At 41.8% G+C, this 12,379-nt stretch overlaps 1 pseudogene; it reads right to left on the bottom strand.

Annotated features, from left to right (window-relative positions):
* Positions 1–1,096: 1,096 nt before the first annotated feature.
* LOC108414705 overlaps positions 1,097–12,379 on the bottom strand; it is a 35,176-nt pseudogene continuing 23,893 nt past the window's right edge.

The raw sequence follows: 12,379 nt of genomic DNA, 5'->3' as shown, positions 1-12,379 counted from the left end.
GTGGAGCTAGGAAGCAAACACGCATGCTGAGAAAAGCGAGCTTTATTTTGGGCAAATCCAGGGTCATGGTCAAAACAATCCAGGTTCAGCTAGCCAACACGGAGAGAACGACAGTCAGACATAACAAAATAAACACAGGAAAAAAAGTTTTCTGCTGTGTGGGACCATTTTGATCTTACATTGGAAAATAAGGTGTTTGTTTTAATTGCGTTGTTTCATCTGGTTCCTTTCAGAGCTTCCACTTGATCTATCTCAATCCAAATTCATCTCAAATTGACTCTTAGTTTACTATTCATATTATGTTCTGCAGGTTAAATGTCGCATTTGTTTGACAGAACTGTCATATTTAAACAAATCCACCTCCTCAATGCTGAGGCATTATAGGGCCAAACATGAGATTGAAGTCCCTGATACACCCAGGATAAACTCAGGTATACAACCATTCTACAAATGACTCACAGTTGTTTTTTTTTTTAATTAATTTTTATAAATGTATTCTTTACTTCATTTTTAACCATCAAGCTTCCAGGAAGCAGATGCTGGATGAGGCTCTGCTGAATTTCATCTTGATGGCTTGCCAGCTCCTCAGCATTGTGGAGAGTGAAGGGTTCAAGGAACTGGTTCTAGTCCTTGAGCCCTCATATGTTTCGCCAACCAGAAAGGTTTGTGTGGAAATGATAGATGAAAGTAGTAGTTGATAAATCCAATTTATGTAATCTTTACTTTAAATGTATTTATTTATGGTTTGACTAATTTTCAGACCATCAAACAAATGGTGGCCAAAAAGTACGAGAAGGAACGTGAATATGGAAGTACAGCAAGCTGTGGCAGTGAGTATAACGGCTGATGTGGACATCTGTGAACATGGAAGCTTACTTGGCTCTTACCCGTCACTACATTAATGAGAAATTGCAGTAGTGTACATCTGTGTTGGGAGTACAATACCTTCCACAAAGTCACACTGCTGACAATTTGGCCCAAGTCAAAAGAGCCATAATGGAGAACTGGGCCATAGCCAATAAAGTAAAGTGTCTTGTGACTGACGCAGCACCAAACATGATTGCATCCACTAGACAGCTCCAAATTCGGCACTCGATTTGCATTGCACATACTCTCAATTTATTAGTTAGAAAATCATGTGATCAGATCCCCACACTTACATCCATCAGGCACAAAGTCACATACTTCAGATCAAGCACTACAGCCAAGGAGAAGCTTGCTCAAGTGCTGCAACAGATGGGTCGACCAACCCTGAAACTTCTAAACGAGGTGCCAACATCCTGGAACAGCACATATGAAACTGCGGGTTCCGCAGTTCCTCCAAGGGCAACGAGGCCATCAGTAGACTGCGGTCCGAATGTGCATCTGTAATCGGACGCACAAATGAGGCCCAGCCTGGACCGTCTTCACAGCAGCTGTCTGCATCCACATCAGGCATGTTATTCAGCATTATTTGTTTGGACATCATGTACTTTAATGCCAATTTGTTGTTTTTAGATAACTTTTGGCACCATCCTGATGTTGAAATAAGCAGACAAACCAAATGTGCCACTGCTGATGCCATCCAGGAGGTGCAGAAATACCTGGCAGAGGGCAATATTGCCAGGTCTCAGGATCCTATGATACACTGGCAGAACCAAAAGACTATCCAAATCTCTTCCGGCTGTCCTTACAATATCTTTGCACTCCAGCCTCATCTGTCCCATATGAGCGAGTGTTTTCTACAGCTGGAGAAGTTGCTTCAAAAAAGTGTAACAGACTAAAACGTTGGAAAAACTTTTTTTTTCCCACAAATTTTTATTTAAAAAAAAAAAAAAAAGTCCACAAGCATCCTTGGACTTGGATGCTTTAAGGTCCAGTAGGTGTCAATATTCAGTGACACAGTATCAATACAGCTTCCCTATGGGTCGAAACAGCCGCCAACGCACACAACAGACAGCACAATCACAAGGCCCAAACACAGGGCTTAAATACAAGAGGGTTAACGAGCGATAACAGGACACAGGTTGAAACACAGGTGGGAACAATCAGGGGCGGGGTCTGAAAACAAGGGGGCCTGAACTCAAACACAACAAACACACGTGGACAATCAGAAAGTAAACATGGAGGAGTGGGAGGAGCCAATCGTGACAGCCAAATAAAAGTGTGAACTGGTCCAAAGTGTCTCAGAGGAAACGAGCACAGAGTGCAAATAATTCATCAGCTTATATTCATAAAGTCAAGCACCAATATGGCAGCACCTCATTTACATATCATTTACATGAACCACCCTAATTCATGCAAATTTTTGGAGACAATAAAATTATAGCATTCAGTGGCCAGCACATGCCAGTGTCTGCACTGGTAGACGGAGTCTGAGGTGCAGTGGTAAGTGCAGTGCTCCCCCTACTGACCAAACTTTATAGCATTATAGTGCAATTAGATTCCATTCTCCATAAAATAACATAATCTAGCACTGTGCTAGTGTACGGGACACTCCTGCTCATTTATTGGCTGTGTCAGTAATTTAAACAAAGGCAGTGTAATAGAACAGGGAGCAGCTGCAGCAGCTGTTTACACTAAACTACACAGAAAATACATTTATTTACTTCTGTTTTTGGTATTACTGATGTTTATATTCTTTTCTTATTATCAGTATTACAGAGAATAGTTTGGGGATAATTTGGGTTTGTTAAATGGTAAATCAAGCATTTCTCTCAGGTTATTAAACAATTACATTCAAATTTACACACATCCTACCAACATGGGTTTAATCATACAGATGACACCAAAATAAAGTGAATGGGAAACCAGTCAGTGAAATCAGCTTTGACCATATGAAACTGATCAATATAGGCCACAGTGACCTGGTCACTCAAACCACCTTTGCTCTTTCCCACATATCTGACCAGCCTAGATGAAGACCATTGGAAAGGGACTCCATCTTGCTGGTGGTCATCACTGTTGTAAGGTCTATGATATGAACATTTTAGTCTAAATTAAAACAATGAGGCGTCTGAAATGAACTGTTGATCTTAATTGCCCAAACTGGCGTGACTGGCATTCAAACATTTTAGCAAGCGCTTGTCTTGTTAACCCAGGAGCAGCTTCATTTCCACACAGAACAAAAATATATATAGTCTGAAGTGAAAGAGTTCCTGGCCTTAAGTAGAGGAGTCCACATGTGTGCCAGGTTGGGTTTAATCAGCCTGAGGGCTTCTGGGAATTGGAGTTTCCCTGAACATCCCTGGCGTCTCAGGACTGTGCGCTGCCGCCCTCTGCTGGCAGCTGGCGGCGCAGACTGGACCCTTACAGTGCACACCAATACAGGAGGTTATTTAGCATATATAAATAAATATAAAGCTGTATAAATTTATTAAGGCCATAAACTCAAAACATTAATATACAGAAGAATGACAGATCTTCCAGGTTGTAAGGCCACATCTTGGGCATCACAGCTAGAAAATGGAGCTTGTGCCTGAACTGGCAGAAAGCAGGCTGTAAAGCAGAGGACAGATTGCGTTCTGAGGGTCTCAAACTAAAGATCCAACACAGCATATAATCATAACACCACTAGATCACTGAATGAGTCACGAAACTCCTTGATAACTATTTTATCTCCTCCTTTGTTATCTGGGAGCACACGGTTCTATCAGTAAAACTCATGAGGCAAGCGATCTCCACTTCTTATTACTGTCTTTTTTGGTCACGATGCCCACAGGCTTGTGAGATGGTCTTCTTGGACGAGAGCGTGGCTTTAAAAATAAGCTGCACTGCTTCTTACCAGGTCTCCTCAGTGTTTTCCTGTCTTTACTGCCAGGTCACAGTTTCAGAACAATCGTCAGGAGTAGCGTCGCCAGAACTGGACATGATGTCCAGCAGATTTACTTCTCAATGTTTAGACAAATAAAACAAGATAAAACAAGATAAATCAAGATAAAACAAGCTCTAAATAGACCATAAACACACATAACCTACTAGTCGTATCATCAGTTAATGTGTAATGTATGATTTTCTTGCCTGTAGCAGGTCTCAGGTCCTCTTCTGCTTAGTTTCTAATACTAATACTAATACTGCTTCCTGATCTAAAAGATAAAAACAAGCATGCAGATTAAACATCATAAAACTCAGGACAGCAAATCTAAAGCAGAACTGCAGTTACTGACATCAGCAGCGCTTCTGAAATAGAATATCACCTGTGTCCTGTAGAGATGAAGGAGATGGAGATGGTGACTGAAGATGCTGCTGCTGCTAATGGGTTCAGATAAAAGGTCACTGTATGTGAAGAACATGTATAATGTTATGGAATTGCTGTTCACTTGTAGTATAAGATAAGATAAGATGCCTTTATTGTCATTGCAAAGTGTACAACGAAATTGAGCAGCAATCCAACGGCACTTCGTACATATAAAACAATTTAAACATAAGGCTAAAATATCTAAACACACACACACACACACACACACACACACACACACACACACACACATACATATATATATATATATATAAAAAGTGCAGTAATAAGTATTAAGGAAAAAGAAAGTATCAAATTAAATATAAAGAAAAAGGACTATAAAACTATATATTCTAAAACAGTGGATAGACAATAGACAGGTGAGGTAGCAGTTGTTGTTGCACATTCCTTGGACAGCTTATAGCGTTACATAATATTGCACATCTAAGAATTATTGCAAAGAAAGAATACAATATATAGATTATAGATATAGATACTATAGCACTCTTGAGAACAAATGAATAATAAATAGAACAGAGGTGGAGTTCAACACGGGAACAGTGTAAAGTGTGTAAAATATTTTGTAGATTGTCTGGATTTGCTGCAAAACGTTACAGAATTAGATCACCTCTGTGAAGCGAAGCTCATAAAGCTTCTGAATAACAAACTAACTTTACAATTGCAATTCAATAAACTGCACAATGCCTGTTTCAGTCCTCTTCTCAAATATCAGCCATGTAGGTTTATCTTCCTCAGGGGACTGACCTTGGACTTGGTCCATTTTAATGATGCATTTTTTATTCTGTTTTAATTTTACAGAGTCCTGTGTTAGCTTACCCACCCAATATCCAGTCCTGACCACTGAAGATCAGGGTAACAGAGTATCAGAGATACAGTGGACAGTGAGTGTAGGAACAAGGAGCTGCATGTGCGCTTAATGAAGCAGCTCATCTGAGTATATTTTAAAGGGTCTTTACAGTGAGATGCTCAGATGCCACAGCAGAAGATACAGAAAGCCTTCGTTATGAAGAGAAACCAAAAGGAGAAGAACAGGTGCTTTTCTCTTTCTTCACTGAAGCCTCTTCTGTTCTCTGTTAATGGTGTTTAACCATTAACATCTAGAGATAACAGAGAGCTGTCTTCATGGACTGCAGGACAGTGACATCACACAGCTGTTCCAGAGAAATCTTGTTTGAGCCATCAAACCCAGTATATAAACTGTTGTTTTATACCCTTTAGGCTCTTGTGCAGCTGCTCCAGAGCATCCCATTCTATCGGTCAGTGTTGTTCTGTGGAGTTTAAAGCTCTGTGACCTTTAGCCTTGTGTTAACACTGGAAAGATGTGATGTAGAACATTTAGTTTGAAGTATGATGTTACTCCACACAGCAGTTTTTTAAATCTTTAATACTCTATAATGCTATTAGTCATGGGCTGGACGTTTGGGAACTAGCCTTGTGACCGGAAGGGGTCGCTTCGATCCCCTGCGTCGGCAGTATGTGACTGAAGTGCCCTTGAGCAAGATACCTAACCCCTAATTGCTCCCGGGCCAGTTTATCAGAAACACCCCCCATGTAGATGGACTGTAGGTTTACAATTATAAACCACGGTCCATCTATTACCATAGATATGCGTACCTGAATGCTGAGTTTGGTCAACGGCACTGCTATTTTAGGACGGTCAACATCGCTGATGGACTACATTCAGTAGCATTACAGAGTAGCAGTTTCAGAAAGATACTCTCCAAAACTCCACTAGTTTAGGATAGTATTCTATAACGGAGGGAACGCAGCGATACACGCTCATGTCTGTGTGATGCGTATTGTCTGTGTGGTGTTTATGTGTAGATATGGTCATGTAGTTAAAGAGGTCCAGAGAACCTGTTGATGCGATTGTTTGTCATCTGGTTTTATATTAAGCCTGTTTCATTTAACTGTCTATTCAGGGAGTCTTCACTTTATGTAGTAGTTATTTATTTACAGCCATGGTTGATGCTTTGTAGTGGTAAATCATAGTGTTCTTTAATCTGTATAGATATTTATTACAGATTAACGTTTGCACCTACTTACACAAAGCTGATATCAGCTTCTTATTTCTCAGGTTCTTCATAGCAAACAGTGAGGTAGGACCTGAAACAAAAAAAAGCTTTAGATGCAAGAGATGTTACGTTAACCAGTCCTAGTTATCAAGTTAGATCAAAGGTGCGGTTACTGCAAACTGGTATAAATGGTCTGATATTAATCAAGTCACTAGAGCAAACTTCTTGAGGATTTTTGATGCTTTGTTTTATTCAAGGAACAGACACAGTCTCAACTGGACGGAACCTGTGTGGCATCTCAAAGCAGTTCGCAGACAGTCAGTTTAGCCTGTTTGTTTGCTGTCTGGCCTCAGCCCTGGTTTGTCAGCGACTAACTGGCCTACACTGACGGCTATCTGAGAGAGGACGAGCTATGCAACAAGAAATGAGTGCAGCACCATCCCACAAGGGGTGGATACCATCCTGACTCAAAAGACCAGACGTGCCCCCAAAAATAGACCAACTATCTACAAATCCCACATTGTTTACTGAGCACCTACTCACTCCAAGAATGCCAAATACTCTGAACTGTTTGGTGCTTAAGCACACACAAAGATTTCCTCCCTGCAATTTTAATTTATATTGAAGTGACCCTCTTGTCCACCAGGACAAACTCCAATTGCATTGCAGCCAGCTGGGGACATCGAGTCCACACCCACCCAGTACCTCTCACACTGTGCAACTCCTCAGTGTGTTCTAGACAGACTTGCAGTGGAACACCTAGCAGGTTAAATTAATTGAGACATCCTGTTTCATTCAGCTGAAAACAATATGATCAAAATGAATGAAACAGTGATGGTTAGATAATCAAATTATTTGTGTAATTAAGGATCTTATTGCATGCAAGTGGAAGGTATATCAGTTCAGCTGTGACTAATTAATAAATTATTGGTCTCTGTCAGAACACAGTCAGTCGAGTCTGCGTCCCTTAGTCCAAAGGTTCCCAGCTCTGGAGGACATCCTGCTCTGCACATTTTAGCTATTTCTCTGTTCCCAATGTGACCTTTCTTTAAGCATTCAAATAGGTTTGAGCTCGACTACGCCACCTGGGGAGTTTCACCCCAGGAAATATACCTCCAATAGCACACAGGTACGTTCAGAGATACAGAGAGGGGGTCACTGGTGCATTGTGCATCTCTGGTGTTGTAGTCTGTGATGCACTTGATGCCCTTCCACATGCTCCGTGGATCCTGGGAAGAAAAATGACCCTGGATCTTCTGAGTCTATGCAGCTTTGGCCCTCTTTACACCTGCCGTCAGCTCTTGTCTAGCTCTCCTGAGTGTCTGTGAATCGCCAGACCTGAAGGCAGCATCCCTGACTTTCAGCAGAGATCGGACCTCTGCATTCAGCCAGGGTTTCTGGTTCGGGTAGCACGTCACAGTCCTGGTGGTGGTGACACTTGCTGATGTATCCGAGGACAGCATTTGTATAATCCTCTAGATCCAGCTCCCCATCTTGCACTGCAGCATCCCTGAACACCTGCCAGTCTGTGCACTCAAAGCAGTCCTGCAGCACAGAATCACCGTCGCTGGGCCACAGTAATGGTCTTCTGTGTGGGTCTGGAGCGTCTCAGCGGGGATGGTAGGCAGGGACCAGGATGATGGAGATGTGGTCGGAGAGGCCAAGGTGGGGGCGGGGCACGGCTCTGCATGCGTCTCGTATGTTTGTATACACGCGGTCCAGTGTGTTATTTCCCCATGTTGGTATGGTGACGTGCTGATAAAACTTCGGCAGAGTGTTTGTCAGGTCTACGTGGATAAATCCCCAGCCGCCATGTAAAATGACTCCGGGTGCTTGTTCTGAAGCGAGCTGATGTGCTCATGTAGCTCCTTCAGCGCGTCATTAGCTTTAGCACCAGGCGGGATGTAAACCGTAATGACGAACCGTGAGCTGATAAATTAAATAACGCGGCTGACACTTTATAGTCAGGTATTCTATTGCCTCTGAGAAGTGGCTGTTAATCATAACACAGTTTGTGCACCACCCTTTGTTTACATACACACATAAGCCGCCCCCGCGGGCTTTTCCCGATGGCTGGTTGCGGTCCGCACGGAAGAGCAGCCGGCCGGCGTTCTGGAAGGCTGAGTCCGGCACGCTGTTGTTTAGCCATGTTTCCGTGAGACAAAGTACAGAACAGTTCCTCATCTCTTCAGAAACACTCATCCTCAGTCGCAGAAGGTGACGGAATCGGCAGTCTGTTAGCATTAGCTTTTAGCCTCGCTAGCACGCCACCCCGCTTGCCCCTCTTCTGCCCCCGCGCGCACCGCTTTCGCTTGACCTTTGTCCTCTGCCCTCTGCTCCGCCACTCAAGGGTCCATAGTAGCTGCAGTCTACCTAGCGTAGCTCTGAGATTGTGGTCCATAGTTGCTGTTTCTACAGCCAAACCGTCCGTTATTATAAAGAGTTCGGTTCTGCTGTATGTCACACACTTAAGGGGCATGATGTTAACACTAAAATGGGGGTCTCTCCAGGAGTGTGAGAAGCTGCTGCACTACTGTGCACCACCATCTTGTACGTTTGGTGGAGGGGGGATTATGGTGTGGGCTTGTTTTTCATGAGTTGGGCTCGGCTCCTTAGTTCCAGTGAAAGGAACTCTTAGTGTTCCTGACAACTGCCAAACCAAAACTCTTCCATTGGATTGCCAGACGGGGAAAGCGTGATTGGCGGCACTTTACACAACTGCATTCAACTTATTAGAATTGAGAACTGTATAAAAGACATAAAAGTTATAAAATGACTTAAGAATTTCCCCACTGTGGGACTAATAAAGAACTTATAAAGGATTATCTTAAATGACTGGATATTGAGTAAGTTTCTCCTGCATAACTTCTTGGTCCAAAAACTGCTAGAAACAAACTAGATTAGATAAATTAATTAAAAAAACAAAAAAAAAGTTTCACGACCAATCCCGTTCTGTCCTTCGATGTACATATATAAATATTATTACTAAAACAGCATTCCTTCATCAGTGAGATATTACCAAATTAAGACATGTACCGTCTGTTTCTGGATACTGTTCTTACAAGAGTTTCTTGCAGTTTCTTTCAGGTGTGAATCCGCTGGTGAATCTTAAGGGCACCAATTTCTCTAAATCTCTTTCCACATTCAAAGCAGTGATAAGGTGCTTTGTGAATGCGCTGGTGTCTCTGGAGATGACTGTGTAGTAAAACTCTTCCCACATTCTGAGCAGTAATACGGTTTCTCTCCTGTGTGAATGCGCTGGTGTATTTGGAGATGACTCTGTAGTAAAACTCTTCCCACAGTCTGAGCAGTGATACAGTTTCTCTCCTGTGTGAATGCGCTGGTGTGTTTTGAGATAACTCTGTGTAGTAAAACTCTTCCCACAGTTTGAGCAGTGATACGGTTTCTCTCCTGTGTGAATCCTCTGGTGACTCTTGAGGGCTCCACTTTCTCTAAAACTCTTCCCACATTCAAAGCAGTAATACGGTTTCTCTCCTGTGTGAATGCACTGGTGTTTTTGGAGATGACCCTGTCGACTAAAACTCAGTCCACAGTCAGAGCAGTGATACAGTTTCTCTCCTGTGTGAATGCGCTGGTGTTGTTGGAGATTACTCTGTGTTGTAAAACTCTTTCCACAGTCGGAACAGTAGTGAGCTCTTTTTTTGCCTGTAGTCTTCTGTCTTGGTTTGCAAGGTGAGGTCATGTGAAGATCAGCAGAGGAAGTTTTCTTAGTACTAGAGCTTCTGGATGCCATATTCTCAAAATCATCTCTACTTTATTTAAGCAGGTTCTTGATGTGTTTCTGGATGTTACTTAGATATGTGCAGGAAGGCATTTAGAAAGTATGGTCGCCTGGAGCAGGAGATCATTCTGGAGGAGAACAAGCGTTAAAAAAAAAAAAAAAAAAAAAAAAAAAAAAAAAAAAAAAACACAACAACATGATGGTTAATCAGAAATTATAGTAGATCAGGAAAAAAATGGACGTTTGTCTCCAAAACCATTTTTGACGGAGGTAACAGCATACGTTACAGAGTTTTTACTGCAAATGATCACCACAGACATTTTTAAACTGTAGAAGATAATGTATCTTCACATTGTAGACTACTACTCCACATGTGCCGCTGACATAGCTGTGTGCTTTCAGGCGAGAACCTATTACCTCATGGACCACATTACCCACAAACTAACAGAGACAAGCAGAGTGATCAACTTAGTTTTTTTCCTAATCAGATTTATAGATTGCCAGGACTGCAAACTGCAAATTATCAACAGCAATTAAAGCAAATTATTAAAATGTCTTCATTCAAAGCCAAAATTTACTGAAATAAATTGATGCAATTGAAAAAATAACACAAACTGCACTGACCTTGGGCTAAACCACCAAAAAGAAATCTTCATTAGTGGGCAGAGCACAGGAGGCATATTCAACTGAAGATGACAAATGGTCTGTTTAAACTGACCAAAGGCAGTCAAAGCTGACCAACACAAATGCAGAGCCACAGCAACTGTCCTCAAATGAAATGTTCCCCCATTTGGAGGCGACTCCCAACCTTTACTAACCACAACTCAAGGTCTCAAATATTGCAGCAGATTTGCTGCTCCCAAAACAAGCTGAAAAACTTACTCAAGATAGCCGCTCCAGCTGTGGCCACATTTATGACGTACCTGAATTTATTAATTTATAAAATTATTTATTTTATTATTATTGATTGAAGAAGGCTCATCTCCCCCCTCCCACCCTCACCATGTTGACCAAATTTCACACCAACACACTAAATGTTGTGTAGACGCAGCATATATACCATTAGAAGTGCACTCATGAAGGAAGTGAAGTGCAAGTGAAGGTGTGGGGTTTGGGATGTGGTGAAAGTTGTTCTAGCGAGTTAGTTAGCTAATGTTAATGCTAAATTCCATCCTACTTCATGGTTTGAGCTGAGCTGTAACATTTATATTTTGAAATGCATTCTCTTGACTCATTAATGGAGCTGGAACAGAGAAGCAAGCAGCTATTATTCACGGCAAACCTGTTCACTTTCCAGACAACATTTACATTTTTAAACATTTTAATCGCTGTCTTTGTATGAGCCACATTTAAGTGTTTTGATATTTTGTTCATATTTGTCTTTTTCGTCAGCTTTGTGAGTGTGCGCCCTCTATAGGTGATGGGTGCTACCTTATAAACCTGTGAATGAGATGCATGACTGGGAGGAAGGCAGAGCGGTAATACCGTCATCGACCTCAGTTAGTACTCAGTAGGCGTAACCCATTTCTGCTCCTTGTAAGGCTGCTGCCATTGGGGCCTGTTGGCCAAAACAACCTTGCTCTACCCTGGGCTCGCCTAACAGTTATTAATGCGATATTTACAGACTTCATGTTACCACTGCACATTTCATTTTGTATTTCTATTTATTTATAATGAATTTTCAGCGACATTCTGCATCAAACACTCTTTTTGGATTTAATGGAAACCAACTATGAGTCTGACACCAAATCTGTCTCCTTCTGTGTGGTAAAGACAATTGGAAACTAAAGCAACAGCGCCTGTTTAACGACCATCACTAAGATTGACTGAATAATGGCTGGGTTATAAAGAGATAAACGGCTCTTTACCTTCAGCAGATCGGCGCCTGATTCTCTCTATTTCTGTTAGAGTGAGTTATAAACAGAGAGAAAAAGAGATAAACGGCTCTTTACCTTCAGCAGATCGGCTCCTGATTCTCTCTAAAACCCCGAAGCTCTTCTTGTTGTTGTTCTTCTTCTTCGTCTTTTTCTCCTGCTACACTTTTTATTTTGGAGATTCGCCGTTTTAGCGCCCCCAGGTGTCGTGGATCTGGGGACGTTACTTTTTTAATCCCACCTTTATTGCGACAAACCCCGCCTCCTGCGCTCCGATTGGTTAGAAGTTCATAAGAGCAGCTGCGCGTTTATTTACTGCAGCAGTTTTAAATTTACATAAATATGACATAAATAATGGAACAATGATGACGGAACACATTCAATAAACCAATTATATCATCAACTGCAGGACACTGGTCAGAACTTTGTCAGCAGACTATCAGACACTGCTGGAGGACAGTTTGTGTGATTTAGTTTTTAGGTGATGCTGTTTTTATGTCTGTAAACAGTG

Source organism: Pygocentrus nattereri, chromosome 2 (genome assembly GCF_015220715.1).
Source record: "Pygocentrus nattereri isolate fPygNat1 chromosome 2, fPygNat1.pri, whole genome shotgun sequence".
Taxonomy (NCBI): domain Eukaryota; kingdom Metazoa; phylum Chordata; class Actinopteri; order Characiformes; family Serrasalmidae; genus Pygocentrus; species Pygocentrus nattereri.
Note: the sequence above shows the minus strand (reverse complement) of the source record. Positions and strands in the feature narration are given on the sequence as shown.